This window comes from Equus asinus, chromosome 3 (assembly GCF_041296235.1).
Source record: "Equus asinus isolate D_3611 breed Donkey chromosome 3, EquAss-T2T_v2, whole genome shotgun sequence".
Taxonomy (NCBI): domain Eukaryota; kingdom Metazoa; phylum Chordata; class Mammalia; order Perissodactyla; family Equidae; genus Equus; species Equus asinus.
In genome coordinates, this window is record NC_091792.1 from 65,516,333 (window position 1) to 65,531,248 (window position 14,916).

General features: G+C 45.7%; 1 long non-coding RNA gene across 1 annotated transcript; it reads right to left on the minus strand.

Moving 5' to 3' along the window:
- Positions 1-931: 931 nt before the first annotated feature.
- Positions 932-7,293, minus strand: LOC106834011 (uncharacterized). The gene is made up of 3 exons (XR_006524972.2): positions 4,619-7,293; positions 3,335-3,547; positions 932-3,141 (listed from the first exon to the last, which is right to left on the minus strand). It is a non-coding gene; the product is annotated as an uncharacterized lncRNA (long non-coding RNA).
- Positions 7,294-14,916: the final 7,623 nt, after the last annotated feature.

The window sequence follows — 14,916 nt, forward strand, 5'->3', positions numbered from 1 at the left end:
AAGTGTTATTGGTGGTAAGCCATATTTTACCCAAAGATGAAATTTGGGTAGCTGCTTTCATCAGATCCTGGCCTCTTGGCCATCCTGCCCAACTCTTCCCCCAGCAATATGCTGAAAGAAATCTGAGTGCAGGCCCTCATCATATCTTGCCTGGATTGCTATAAATAGTCTGCCATCTTTTTCTTTCTTGGTCCATTCTCCATACTGCCACTTTTCCCCCAATAAACTGATTTCATCATTCCTCTTATTAAAAATCTCCATTAGTTACCCAGGCCCTATAGAAAAATCCCAAGCTCTTTAACACGTCATTCAAGAACCTAAAGAATCTCATCTCAACTTCTCTCCATCTTGTCTGCCCTCACTCACTTGCCACACGTCCTCTACTTTGGTGATACTAAATTATTTGATCCTAAATATTCCATACACTTTCACAGCTCCCTGTTTTTGCAAATGAAGGGAGAATTTTCTGGTAAATGTTTTGTCTGTTAGTTGGCTCACTTAGGAGCCACTCTCAACCCTCTTCTCCTCCCTACCTTCCTATATAGAGACTGGAAAAGTCAAATCCTCTCTCTCCCAGCCTCCATTGCTGCTAAGGGTAACCACGTGACACACTTCTGGGCAATGAGATGTGAGGAGAAATCCACAGGAAGGTTTCTGGGAAAGTTTTTGCTTTCCTGATAAAAGGGGAAAACATGGCTGGCACTGTCCTCCTCCTCATCGTTCTCCTTTGAATGTGGACACAATGACTGAAGCTGCTGCAGCCAACCTATGACCATAACTCAAAGGACAAGAGAATTCCAGAAACTTCAGCCACATTGTTGAGCTAATGTTTCATTTTGAGTGCCCAACCCTGGACTTATTATAATAAATATATAATACATATATTATGTGTATCTATAATATTTATTTACTATTATTTTTTAAATCACTGTTAGCAAAGCATTCTGTTAGTTGCAGCTGAACACATTTCTAACCAAAACATTGGTAAGCTGTTCAACTTTCTATATCTTTCTGGGTAGATTGCTACTTCCTGTGAGAAGTAGTCCCAAACTTCCTGGTCAGACTGTGGCTTCCTCCTCTAAGCATCCGTGACATTGGACCCTTAGCTTGGATGCAGTACACATCATGTTATGATTAGTTGCTTACTTCCTGCAGCGGGCTACTCACTCTGACCTTAGTCTTGCACATATCTGCCCAAGGCATGTTGGGCCTGAGCAGAGTGGCCTACACAGAGTAGGGGCTCCAAAAATGCATTGCAAGAGAAGAATTCCATTCACAGGAGCACATCACTATATTATAACTGCTGGCTGGGTTTCTCACCCTTTGAGATCGACAAGACAATGGCTGACCCACCTCACTGGGTCGTTTCAATTCCTCCAGCAGATGCTTGCTGTGCTTTCACGTAAAAGATGCTGTGGTACACTCTACACAGAACAAAAAGAAAGGAAGGGCATATCTTGTGCTTTAAGGGTATACTTTAATACGGAAGTTAATGTTTCCCTTGCGTGCGTCTTAAATAACAATACAGCCAAAGGGGTGGAAGCAATACATATTTGTTCACAACAGTTGCTCTCAACCCCGGCTACATGTTAGAATGACCTGGGAGGATTTTTTTTTTTTTTAAAGACTCTGGAAAGTTTGATCAAATTGGTCTGGTGCTCCCTTCCCCACTCCATCTCATTTTTTAAAGCTCCCTAGGTGATTCTAGTATGTAATCAGAGGTGAGAACCACTGACATAAGAGAAGGAGAGGTGGAGGCTGGGAGGCTTTTGGAGGGCTAAGCCTTGAGGTAGAGGGGAGTGTGGACAACACAGGATAGGGGTATTGGAGGAGGGAGGGAAGCTGCGCGGGGTGGCGGGAATGGAACGTCAGTCTGACTGTCAGCCAATCAACCAGAATAGTTGGAGAAGAAGGTTCTAACAGGTCAATACTGGGAGAGGCAGCCAGAAATATAAGTGGACCTGTCTGGGAAGGGCTTTGAATGTCAGGCCAAGAAGTTTAAACCATCCTGTAGGCAAGGAACAGTCATTGGTGATTTTTATGCTAAGAAAGTAGCGTGATCAAAGAGAAATTTAAGAAGATAATTCCGTGTGCAGGAGGCATATAGACTATCTGAATTATTAAATAACGATACATTCTCCTAAGATATTTACACCTGAGCTAAAACAGCCACCGATGAGTTGTCTGTGGATCTGAGGTTTTCCCAGGTTAATCATCCTTCCCTCAACCTCAGTTTAGAGCTCTTGTCCAGTCCAGACATGTTCAGACCTAAATGCTGTTCCTAACGTAATCCCAAGTTTCTTTGGAGTATCAGCAGTCATGCTTCTTTCATTCTTTTCTCCCTAATGCCTATCACAGTGCATCATAGTATCTGGCACCTTTGAGGTTCCCAAGAAAGGTTTATAGAAAGGAGAGAGGAAGGAAGAAACTTGCCACAAGGTGAAGTCCACATAACTCAAGTAGGCTCGGCGCCAGGGCTCCCAGGGACAGCTGGGACCTAAGAAACATGGGATGATAGCGAAACGGATGAGAAGGCTAGACCCAGCCAGGGCTGACAGAAATAGCCAGCATAGGGCTAGCCTCAGGTGTGGGTGAAAAACAGGGCAACCTAAAACATGACAAGGGCTGTGGTGAGCCACCAGGAACTGACGGAGGCTGGTGGCCAAGGACGTCGATACTTGCGAAGGTGGGGAAGGCCCTGCCAGGGGAGGCTCCAGGCGGCAGATGTGCTGAAGGGCAGGTGGACAGTGGAGCTGCAATCCCAGCTGCTGAGCTGGGCAGGAGACTCCTGTTCAGGGAGAATGCCCCAAGAGCTCAGCAGGATGTCAGGTCCAGAGCAGACCTGACGTGCCAAACAGAACGTGGGGTCAGAACACCAGTGGAACGATGGGGCCATCATGGCAGGTAGGAGGGCCAGGTGGTAGGTCAGAGGGCATAGCATCTGAGGTTCACCTGAGCCCTGGGCTCATGGCAGCAGGGAAAAGTTTGGACCCCACCTTGCAGTGAGTGTAATACAACCAGTCCACTATGGAGCATTGACTCACAGGCTGCAGGCGGCAGCCCAGCCAGCACAACGCAGCTGATCCAAGTGGAGAGGTGAATCCAGGCCGCATTTGCTGGAGAAGGCCAATGCCGAGATGCCTGTGAGAAAAACCAGGGGTGATCGGTTTGTTTTCAAGACTTAGCATGGGTTCCAAACCAGTGAAATGAAGACTATTTTCCGACTTCCTTGTTCTTCTCTCTGAAAGAGAGCTAACGGGATCAATAGCTGTTTGCCTGCACTTCACCACTGCAGGACCACCAAGCGTCCCACCCTGCCCTTGTTCATCCCCACCTTGCTGAGCCTGCACTGATGTGCTCCCTCCAGGGTCGTCATGCAGCCAATAATAAGCCCCAGAGGCGGACACCATCAGGAGACCATCTGAGGAGGCAGCGCAGACAGCATACCGTTGGAAAAGAGCCCTGGTCTGGAGTCAGAAGACCTGAGTTCCAGTCCTGACTTCATCACTAATTCACTGCATGTCCTTGAGCATGGTACCCACAGAGTCTGTGGACAAAAGCAAAATGGTCACTTGGAGTTAGTTTCCTAAAGACCACCACCTTCCTGTCTCGCCAACCTCTCAGGACACGTCTCCCAGGCTGATTTGGTAACTGTACTGCCTCACGCCCAGGAAGAGGAAGAGGGAGCCTGCTGGGAAACAGGGTCAGACAGCAGGCAATCACACTGCATTGTGTGAGGCAGGAGCTGGGGGGCCCTATCCAGAGCCACTGGCAGCCCACTGCAGCGAGGGGGCGCCGCCCACAGCCCCCGTGTCTGGGGAATGACCCTTTACTGACAGGAGCCCCACACAGCTACAAACTGATTGATACAGTGTATGAAGCTGATGTCTTGCCTCAAGGAGGGTCAGCTCTGCAGTGCGGTTTATGTTCCAGAACTTTCCGCCTGGGGATTAAGTCATAACTAAACTTGAGACTACAGTAATGTGCTGCATAACGATGTTTCCGTCAACAAAGGACTCCGTGTTCTACGGTGGTCCCACAGACTAACATCTAGGTCTGTGTAAGTATGCTCTACCACGTTCGCACAACGACGAGATCGCCACACAATGCATTTCTCTGAACGTGCCCCTGTCCTTAAGCAGCACGTGACTGAACAGTGTTGCCCGGTCCTGGCCCTTCCCCCTTTCTATCCTGCGTCCGTCTCTCCCTTACAGGTTTTTCCTGGAGAGCACCCTCTTAATAAATCACTTTCACAAGATTATCTGTCTCATGCTCTGCTTCTAGGGACTTGATCTAAAACACTATGCTTTGAACAAACAAAGGTAAAATGCCATTGATGGTAAAACATAAATGAGGGCAAAACATATATGGGAGTATAGGAAGTCAACTCCCAGATTCATTTAAAAAAAAAAAAAGGGCTATGTAAGTCCGTTTGTGGGGGAAGGAAGTAGAGAAAGACCAGCTTCCTGTTTGTCCCTGAAAGACAGTAAACTGAATAGTTCCCTGGTCTTGAAACCCCATTTTGCCTGATTCATTTCCTAAGCATAGCTGGGCAGCCGAGAGCTTCCAAAATAAGGATCGGTTCCATTTTCCTGAACAGCACTGGTCAATGTCTTACCTGACTCCTGCAAGTAAGAATATCCTCTGTTGAATGTCCCTCTCTTAAAAGCTGCAGTAAAAGCAGCAGGAGCTTCTTTTAATGAAACGCCAATAATGAAGGCAATCCTTTCCCTTTGAGAGACCAGACTGATCTGTTAAGAGTCTAATCCAAAAAGTCTACAGAGGCCAAAACTAGCCAAACTCGCCCAGCCCGCAGTGGCCACTCAGGTTCCAGCATGATGACACAGTGAAAGTCACGCTGATGAACAGCCCTCCTGGGCCATGTGCTGCTCTCAGGCACGTCAGTCAGGTCTCCTAGCATGCTGGGTAATGGCACAAGCTCTGGAATCAGCATGCACGTGTTTGACTCCTGGCCCTGCCCCTTGGTGGCTGTGTAGCCTTGCCTCAGTGTCCTCACCTGTCAAACTAGGGGCTCATGTATTATTAAATGCATTAACACTGGGAATGAGCTAGGAATGGTGTCTGGCACGTGGTGAGCTTCAATACATGTGAACTCATTATTATCCTAACAAGTAATTGCTCATTCATTTGAGGCCACTTGGGTCTCCACCACCAAGTAGCTACATGTATCTGAGCAAAACACTTAAGCACTTCAAGCTCTGAAACACAAGGCTGAGTAGGATGGCCTCTGAAGTCCTTTCTGAACCTAAAATTGAATGAGTCAATGACCTACTAACGCCAACTTTGAGCTCAGCACAGTTCCAGGTCCTGGACTGTAATTGTAACCAGGACGTTTTTCTCATTTATTCATGAAACTTGTGATGAATAATACCCAACTTATGCATGTCCATCAACCAAAGGACACTGAAACAGGGATTTGCTTAAATAAGCAAAAATATTCAGGAGTGTTGTTCATTAGGGGAAAAAAGGAGAAAAGCAGTAGTAGTAAAACCTTGGACATTTCAAGCCAATATGTTTCATTGTTTTAGGGCCTCTCTCTCCTTCCAAGGAGCTTAAGTCCTTACCAGAGGTGATCTCTTGCCATGGTACCATGGCAGCCGAGCCTTCACTGTTGAACTTCGGTTTCCTTTTAGAGGAGGGAGTCTTGGGTGGAGGTCGGACTCAAAGCCCACGGCTTGGATTCAGCCAGCTCTTTCTTCAAATCCAGGCTCCATTACTTGCTACCTTTCACAACTGAGTCCTTACCTAACTGAGTCCCCCATTCCTCCTCCACAGTAGGATAACAACACCCGCCTTTCAGGGATGTCATGAGATTTCAATGAGAGAACGCATGCGTGTTAGTCTCCCAGTGTTGCTGTAACAAATTACCACAAATCCAGTGGCTTAAAACACCACCAATTTATTATCTTACAGTTCTGGAGTTCGAAAGTCTAAAATGAGTCCGCAGGGCTGTGTTCGTTCTGAAGGCTCTAGAAGAGAGTCAGTTTCCTTACCTTCTAGATGCTGCCTGCATTCCTTGGCTCGTGGCCCCACACCACTTGGTCTTCTGCTTCCATCATCACATCTTCTTCTCTGACTCTAATGCTCCCTCCTTCCCTTAGGAGGACCTTGTCATGACATTTGGCCCATCTGAATAATCCAGGAGAATCTCCCCTTTTCAAGATCCTTAACTTAATCAGATCTGCAAAGTCCCTTTTACCACGTGAGATAACAAACATATTCACAGGTTCCAGGGATAAGGACGTGGAGATCTTTGAGGGGTCATTATTCTGCCTGCTCAGTCTGTAAAGCCCTGGAGCAATAATTCCCATGCACAGAGTAGATGCTTCAAAAATAGCATTTGTTTGGCAAGGATGGGGGAAGGCGACAGTGCTATAGCAATGAACTCACGTGCTACAGCATTCACTGGTCAGCTACCAATTGCCAGACACTGAAACAGGCCCGGGTGTTCAAAGACGAGTGCTTCACTGTCTAGGATGATGCAGACACTTACAACATATGATAAATAATACCACTGGGATCGTTACACAAGGATCTGAGAGCCCAGAGGAGGGGCGCCACAGAGACCCAGCATGCCTTGCTGCTGGCACCAAGGCTGCAGTTGAACGCACGTCGTCCCAGGCGCCGCCCGAGCACCTCCTCCCTTTCCCGGCCGGCTGGAATGTGCTCTCTGACGGGAGACCTAGATGGCCCAGCTGTTCTTGGACCACACAGTAAACAAGTGGCTGAGGCACTTCTAAGTATTGTCAGCTGTGTCCTGCCTCAAGTTCTGTCAACAAACTGATTAATTTATAACTAGGGTTAAAACTGCTAAGATCAAGTTAACCAATTCTGCCCATTTTCCTAAGAAGAATGAGACACTTCAGAAGTAAATATGGTAAACTGGAGGGCCGTATGCCCGGACGGTGGACTGTTCAAGACAGTTGCCCGTAAAGTGAGCTTGCCTCTCGTTGAGGCGAACGTGTTCAGAAGATAATGACGGACATTCGCTGAGCCCCTGCCACTGCTGGGCACTGCTCCCTGTTCCTTACATGTGTGTGCTCTGTTAATCCTCACAGTGAACCTATGAGGCAGACACTATTACTATCTCCCTTTCTTTTTCTTTATTGTGGCAAAATACATATAACATGAATTTTACCATTTTAACCATTTTTAACTGCACATTTTAAAGTGTACACATAACCATATTTAAGTGCACTGTGGCATTCACATTTCTGTACAACCAACACCACCATCCATCTCCAGAAATTTTCATCTTCCCAAACTGAAACTCTGTCCCCATTAAACAGTAACTCCCTGTTCCCCCGCCCCCAGCCCCAGACAACCACCATCCTACTTTCCGTCAGTCTCCAAACTTCACATGGCCAGCTTTTCCTGTCTTCAGGTCTCACCTCCTCAGGGAGACCCGCTCCAACCCCCCTGCTCTCCTAGTGGGCCTCATCTCTCTGTCAGACCCCCTATTTACTTTCTTTATAGCAATTACCATTACTGCTATTATTATCTTATTTTTTATTATAAATAAAGCATTATAATAAGACATAAACATTGTAAGATATATTATAAAATAAATCTCTATATATGTCTTATTTTATTTCATCCTGTTGTAATCCATAAGAGCAGGGACTTACCTGTCTTGCTCAATGCTGAAACCCCAGTGCCCAGAACACTGCTGTGTCAGTTTGTTCAGGCTGCCAGAACAAAAGACTAAGTGACTCAAACAACAGAAATTTATTTTCTCATAGTTCTGCAAGCTAGAAGTCCAAGATCAAGGTGTCAGCAAGTTTGGTTTCTTCTCAGGCCTCTCTCCTTGGCTTGTAGACGACCATCTTCTCCCTGTGTCCTCACATGGTCCTCCCTCTGTGTGTCTGCGTCCTAATCTCCTCTTCTTATTGGGACACCAGTTATGTAGGATTAGGGCCCACCCCAATGACCTCATTTTATCTTAATCGCCTCTTTAAAGTGCCTGTCTCTAAATACAGTCACTTTCTGAGGTGCTGGGGGTTAGGGCTTCAACTCTAACCACATTCAATTCAACATGAATTTTGGGAGGACACAATTCAGCCCATAATAACTGCTTAATACATAGTAGACATGCAACAAACATGCTGTTGGATGAATGATGAAACTATGAGCGTTCCAACAGAAAAATAAATGAAGGAGAAAAGTTGAAAAATCATAAAAGAAAAACTCAAATGGACAGTAAACACGTTATAGTATCTCACTAGAATCAAAGAAATACTAATTAAGACAACAAGGAGATACTATCATTGTGTCTATCAAAACGGTCAAGATTAAAAAGAACAGACAAAAGCCACTTGTAGGAGTGTAAATACAGGAAACCCAGCCCTTTGATATCTTGCTGGTGAGAGGGTACTTGGAACACATCTCCTGCAAGGCAGCCTAGCATTACGTACTTTTCAAAGTACAATGTCTGCAGGGTGAGCGGACTTCCTTAAAGAAGTAACCTGAAGGGCAGGTCTTAGTCAAGTGAAGGGAGAGAGAGGAGCCAATGAGGCAGAGAAAGCAGTTTGTGAGAAGGCCTGGAAGCCGGAACGCACTGTACCTTCAAAGAGGTGGGAGAGTAAGGAGGAGAGGTGCCTGATCATGCTGTAATAGACTTGATATATTCCACCTGGGGAGAAGGGGCAGAGAAGGAAGTATGGGTGTTACGAGGTTTTGGCTGGAGCAGCTGAATGGTGGTAATACTTTCCAAAGGAGATAAGGAACGGGAGGAGGAGTTTGAGGAGAAGAGGTTAATTTCCATCTTAGGTATGTTGAATCTGAAGTACTGTGAGATACCCTCATGGAGAAGTCCCAGGAGGCAATCAACATATATAGATATTATCTACATAAAGGCAAAACTGCAAGCCAGAACATATAGATGAGAAGAAACTGTCTAAGTAGGCTGTTAAGGCTACCCAGGACCTGTTCACCCAGCCCCAGTCACTAGGGTCCTAACGCAACAGAAATCAAGGCAGGGGTCATGTGGCGGCCAGGACATGGGAGATGCTACAGGCTTCATGGTGACCCCAACACCATGGAAGTTGACCACTGTCCCTACATAAGGCTGATTCTGAGAGAAAAGCTTCACAAAGATTTTAAGGACTCCAAAAATTATAATGCAGTATCTCCTGTAAAGGCCCCTGCCCCAGTCCCAGACTCCTCCCTTCTCAACCCTGTAACCTCTTACATAGAAACTGCGGTGGGGGTGGGTGCCTTATGAGAAGACGCAATTTTTCTCTTTTTCATATGTATTGAAAAACCTTCTCCCAGTTTAGCATTTATCTTTTGACTTTGTTCATGGTATTGTTTTATTGAGATATAATTGACATACAACATTATATTAGTTTCAGGTGTATAACATACTGATCTGGTATTTGTGTATATTGTGAAATGATCACCACAATAAGTCTGGTTAACATCTGTTACCATACATAGTCACAGAATTTTTTTTCTTGTGATGAGAACTTTTAAGATCTACTCTCTTAGCAATTTTCAAATACGCAATACAGTATCATTAATTATAGTTGCCATGCTGTACATTACATCCCCATAACTTATTTATTTTATCACTAGAAGTTTGTATCTTTTGACTCCCTTTACCATTTCACCCACCCCTGACTTATTGCCTCTGGCAACCACCAACGTGTTCTCTGTATCTATGAGTTTGGGTTTTGTGTTTTTTTTAGATTCCACATATAAGTGAGATCGTATAGTATTTGTCTTTCTCTGTCTGACTTATTCCACTTAGTATAACACCCTCAAGGTCCATCCATGTTGTCCCAAATGACAAGATTTCATTCTTTTTTATGGCTGAATAATATTCTATTGTGTGTGTATTTACACACATATATATATCTATCACATTTTCCTTATCCATTCATCCATCGATGGACACTTGTTTCTATGTCTTGGCTACTGAAAATAATGCTGCAATGAACATGGGAGGGCATACAGTCATCCGTTAGCATCCATTGGGAACTGGTTCCAGGCCCCCCATGGATACCAAAATCTGTGAAAGCTCAAGTCCTTTATATAAAAAGGCGCAGTATTTGCACATAATCTACGCACATCCTCCTGTATACTATAATCACCTCTAGGTTACTTATAATATCTAATATAATGTAAATGCTAGGTAAATAGCTGTTACACTGTATTGTTTAGCCAGCCCTGGTGGTCTAGTGGTTAAGATTTGGCGCTTTCACCACCGAGGGCTGGGTTTGTTTCCCGGTCAGGGAACCACACTGCCCATCTGTCAGTCGTCATGCTGTGGCAGCTGCATGTTGCTGTGATGCTGAAAGCTATGCCACTGGCATTTCAAATACCAGCAGGGTCACCCATGGTGGACAGGTTTCACCGGAGCTTCCAGACTAAGACATACCAGGAAGAAGGACCTGGCTGCCCACTTCCAAAAACTTGGCCAGGAAAACCCTGTGAAGAGCAGCAGAGCATGGTCTGATAGAACACTGGAAGGTGAGAGGATGGCCTAAAAAGTCTGGGCAGGGTTCCACTGTGCCGTGCACAGGGTCACCAAGAATTGGAATCAACTCCACAGCACTAACAAAGACAAAAACGTCCCCCTCCCTCACCTTCCTCTGTATCAGGTCCCCCAACTCCACACCTCTCTTTAGTCATTTTTTCTCCAAAGTCATACAATGCCATACACACTACCTATGTATATTCATATATAAAGGAGAATGGACAGTATTAAATAAAATGTGAATAATACTTTACAGAGTTTTCCTATCATACTTTTTTTTCACTCAACAATACCTCATAGAATTCATTGCAAGACCTCTTCTATGGCTCTAATTGATTCTTTTTAACGACTGTTTAATATTCCACAGCGTGGATGAACCATGATGCAGCCATTCCCTACCGATAGGCCCTCACTTGTCTCCAGTTTGGGCCTCTACAAACAACACTGACAAACATTCTTGTAGTCATGTCATCACAAACTTGAGACTTTTTCCCATGGGATAGATTCCCAAGAGTCCGATTCCAAGACCAAAGGCCATGTATGTATGCCAAATGTTAATAAATGCTGCCAGATCGTCTCCAAAAAGGCCCTGACACGCCACATTTCCTCTCAGCCCCCCTGTAATGATAGAGTTCTTTTTAATTTTTGCCAATCTCATGGATATAGAGTAATAACTCATGCTCACTTCAACTGAAATTTGTCCGATTGTTTACAAATTTGAGCTTATTTTATTTTTATTTAGCTTTATTTTTATCAAAGTTCTACATCTACATAGCTCAACAAAGTCAAATAGGGACTTCTGAATGAAGAGGGCAGATCAAACACCCTCTTTTACTTCTGCTGCCTCCTGAAATCCTATTAAAATGACAGTAAAGATGTGAAAGGCATCTTTAAGAAACTTAAAGGCATAAGGTAACTCACAAATAGTGTGTGACTCCTAAACTTGGCTGGTGGCATTCATGCCACTATTTTGTATATCTTCTCATATGTAAAAAATACTACTGCATTTGCAAAAGTCTGGGGAGGGTATATTAAAAAAATAGAACATTATTCAGTCATAAAAAGGAATGAAGTCCTGCTACATGTGACAATGCGGATGAATCTCAAAAACATATGCTAAGTGAAAGAAGCCATAAACAAAAGGCCACGTATTATATAATTCATTTTTAGGAAATATCCAGAATAGGCAGATAGAACATAGGCTGGTGGTTGGCAGGGGCTGGGGCAGGGGAAATGGGGAGCAACTGCTTCACAGGTCCAGGGTTTCCTTTTGGGGTGATGAAATGCTTAGGAACTAGATAGAGGTGGTGGCTGGACAACATTGTGAATGAACTAAATGCCACTGAATTGTTCAATTTGAAAGGGTTAGTTGTATGTTATGTGAATTTCTCCACAATTAGAAAGAAAAGTCTGGGTAGATGAAGGGAGGAGGCATCATTGGCGTCCTCAGGAGTTCAGAGCAGGCAATATGGAGGGTTCACAGAGCCAAGGCAGGGGACTGTCAGAGCATCAGGGCCACGTGGGTGAGCCGCAGGCCCTTCTCCAGCTGGAGCGCCTGAGCCTGCCCCAGTGCCCCCCTCAGAGTGGAAAGCAGAGACGTGGGGGAGTTTAGGGGAGACCCTGATATTTGTCCCTGGAGTTTAGAAAAGGAAGTGAATACAGAAACTGATGGCTGCTGAGCCCCACTCTGAGAAAACCTCACGCACCAACTGTGCAGAGACTGCCCAGTGGCAGAAGCCACCAGCGTCATGCTAAGCTGGGGACATCCAGCGCTCCTCGCAACCTTTGACAGGCAGCAAACACAAGGTCACCGGGTCAGATCATGCCTCTTCTCGTTCCCTTCCCTCCCAGAGACTGGAGCGGGGGAGGGGGTGTCCCGAGATGAGAAAGGGAGGAGGAGTCAGGGAGTGGAGCAAGCCCCCTCCCCTTCACTCCCTGAGACTGAGGACTGGCCTGTGCTGGGGGAAGTGGGGGGAAGAGACTGAGTTAAAGTGAACTTGAGTTGAGAGTTTTAAAGTGGATCAGATTGGACTTTTAAAAGCAATGGGATGTTAGGGAAATTGCCCAAGATGTCGGTGAGGAATATATGGTCCAGTGGAGAAAGAAGTCAACAAAGAAAAATAAGTCAATTTTTTAATTAGAAAACAAGTAGAAAAAATAAATACAACATTTTTTTAATACCAAGAGAGCAGTGTACAGACTGATCTCCATTACTTCAAGACAGTGCGAAGGGAGCTGCTATTGTGCTCAGCCTGCCTGTCCCACTGGAAACATCGGAAGCAGTGCAGTTCATGCTGTGCTGCTCCCTAAACTGCACGCTGTCCTCAGAAGGAGGGCCCTCTCCACCCCTGCCTCACCTCATCGCAGCCCCCTCCCTCCTCACCTCACCTGCAGCGAAGGCTGGTCCTTCTCCCAAAGCCCATGGCCAAGAATCGAGAATCGGGGCTGTCACTGGCTTCGCTTCCATTGCTGCCTGCTCCTGAGCAGCTCCTGCCAGCCGCTCTCCCACCCTCTCCGCCTCCACATCTTTATGTGTCACCTGCCAGTTCCCCATCACTCACCATCTCTCCTTGAGGATGTTAGAAACTGCTCAGCCTCATTCTTCATCCCAAATTCCACTGCACAGCTGGGTCATTTCAACATTCATTTGGATGGTTTTCACTTCCATTTTATTTCAGCCGCACACTGGGCCTTTTCATCAACAGAATCCTTCTACCTTGATATCTTAAACCTCAATACTCCATCTGCTGACCATGAACTTCTGTTTCTTACGGCGATGTTATCCTTCCCATTGCTTCAGTCATTAAGTATTCCTCTACAAGGTCACTTTAAACGGCCGTGTAATTCTCCATTTGTGGATGCACCAGAGTGTATTTAAACCATCTCCTGGTGCTGGACATTGAGAATCTTTATATTTTTACGATTGAGTGCCTGCTGGGTGATACAGCTGTGATGAACAACGAAAAGAAAATCCTGCTTATATTCCAGTGGAGGTAGGGAACACACACACACGTGCACACATATACACGTATATATGTATTAAGAGCGATATGTCTAGTGAACATAATAAAGCAGAGGATACGAAATGACAGAAGGGAGGACTGACTATTTTAGATGCACCTTCTGTGACCACCCTCTCTGATGAGGCCCAAATGGAGTAAGGAAAGAAGCTAATCAGCTCTCCATGAAACAAGCAGCCCAGGGAGCTGCCGATGAGAAGGTCATGAGGTGCGGCCAGCTTGGCAGGATGCACATCAAGGAGGTCAGCGTGTTTGGACCGCGGTGACACTTAGGAAAGGAGAATCACAAGATTGGGTCGGGTCTGTTAGGTCATGGTGACTTCTGAGTTGTATCCGTAAGGGAGTAAGAAGCCGTTAGAGAGGTTTGAGAAGAGCAGTGATTTGCTGGAGCCCTGGATTAGGGTGGCAGTGGTGGAGGTAGCGACTGCGGTTAGATTTGGGATCTATCTGAAGGTAGGGTCTAAGATTTGCTGGTGGATTGAATATGGGGCTGTGACAGGGAGACACAGAGAGAGAGGTGACCTAAGCCACCGGCTGGATGAAGTTGCCATTTAATCAGATGGAGGGAAATGCATCAGAAATGAGTGGTTTGTGTCTGAGTGTGTGAGTGTGTGGGGGAGTGTATCTTGGACACAATAAGTTTGAGATGCCTAGTGGATGTCAAAAGGAGGTGAGGGGTAGACAGACATATGACTCTGGATCCAGGGGCCAGGTTTCCGCTGGAGACATAACTTGGGAGTCTTCAGTGACTAGAACCCACGAGACGATGGGCGCTCACATCCAGGGAAGGAGCTCTGGGAGGCACGCTGGTATTTGGAGACAAGACAGGATGGGGGTTCAGCAAGGAGGCTTGAGGAGCAGCCCCCAGTGAGGTAGTAGGAAAAACACAGAGGCCAAGATCCTGGAAGCCAAGGGAAGACAGTACTTCACGGAGAGTGTGGCCAACCATGTCAAAAGGTGATTGGAGGTGACAGAGGACAAGGAATGTGAAGGAACTATTGGATTGGCACCATGGAGGTTCTCGGTGACCGTGACAAAGTAAGTCTGGCTGAGGTGACGGAGAGAAGCCTGACCAGAGTGAGTTCAAGATCAAAAGAGAGTCAGTGGAGAACTGTTGGACTTTTCCAAGGATCTTTGCTGCAAAGAAAAGCACCCGAAAGGAAATATGAAGCCCCTCCCCGCCAAATAACAGGAACCCGAGCATCCCCCAGGAAGCTCTCCGATGCGCCGCACCGAGGTAAACACCACAGCAGTGTCTCCCGTTCCCAATTCTAGTTAATCAGAATACCAATTCTCTAATTCTAGTTTATCACTTATCTTGTGTCTTTTATTTTTCAGTGACTATGTAATTCATTCCCAAGATGTTTTTTTAATATCCATTTGATTTTGCTTCAT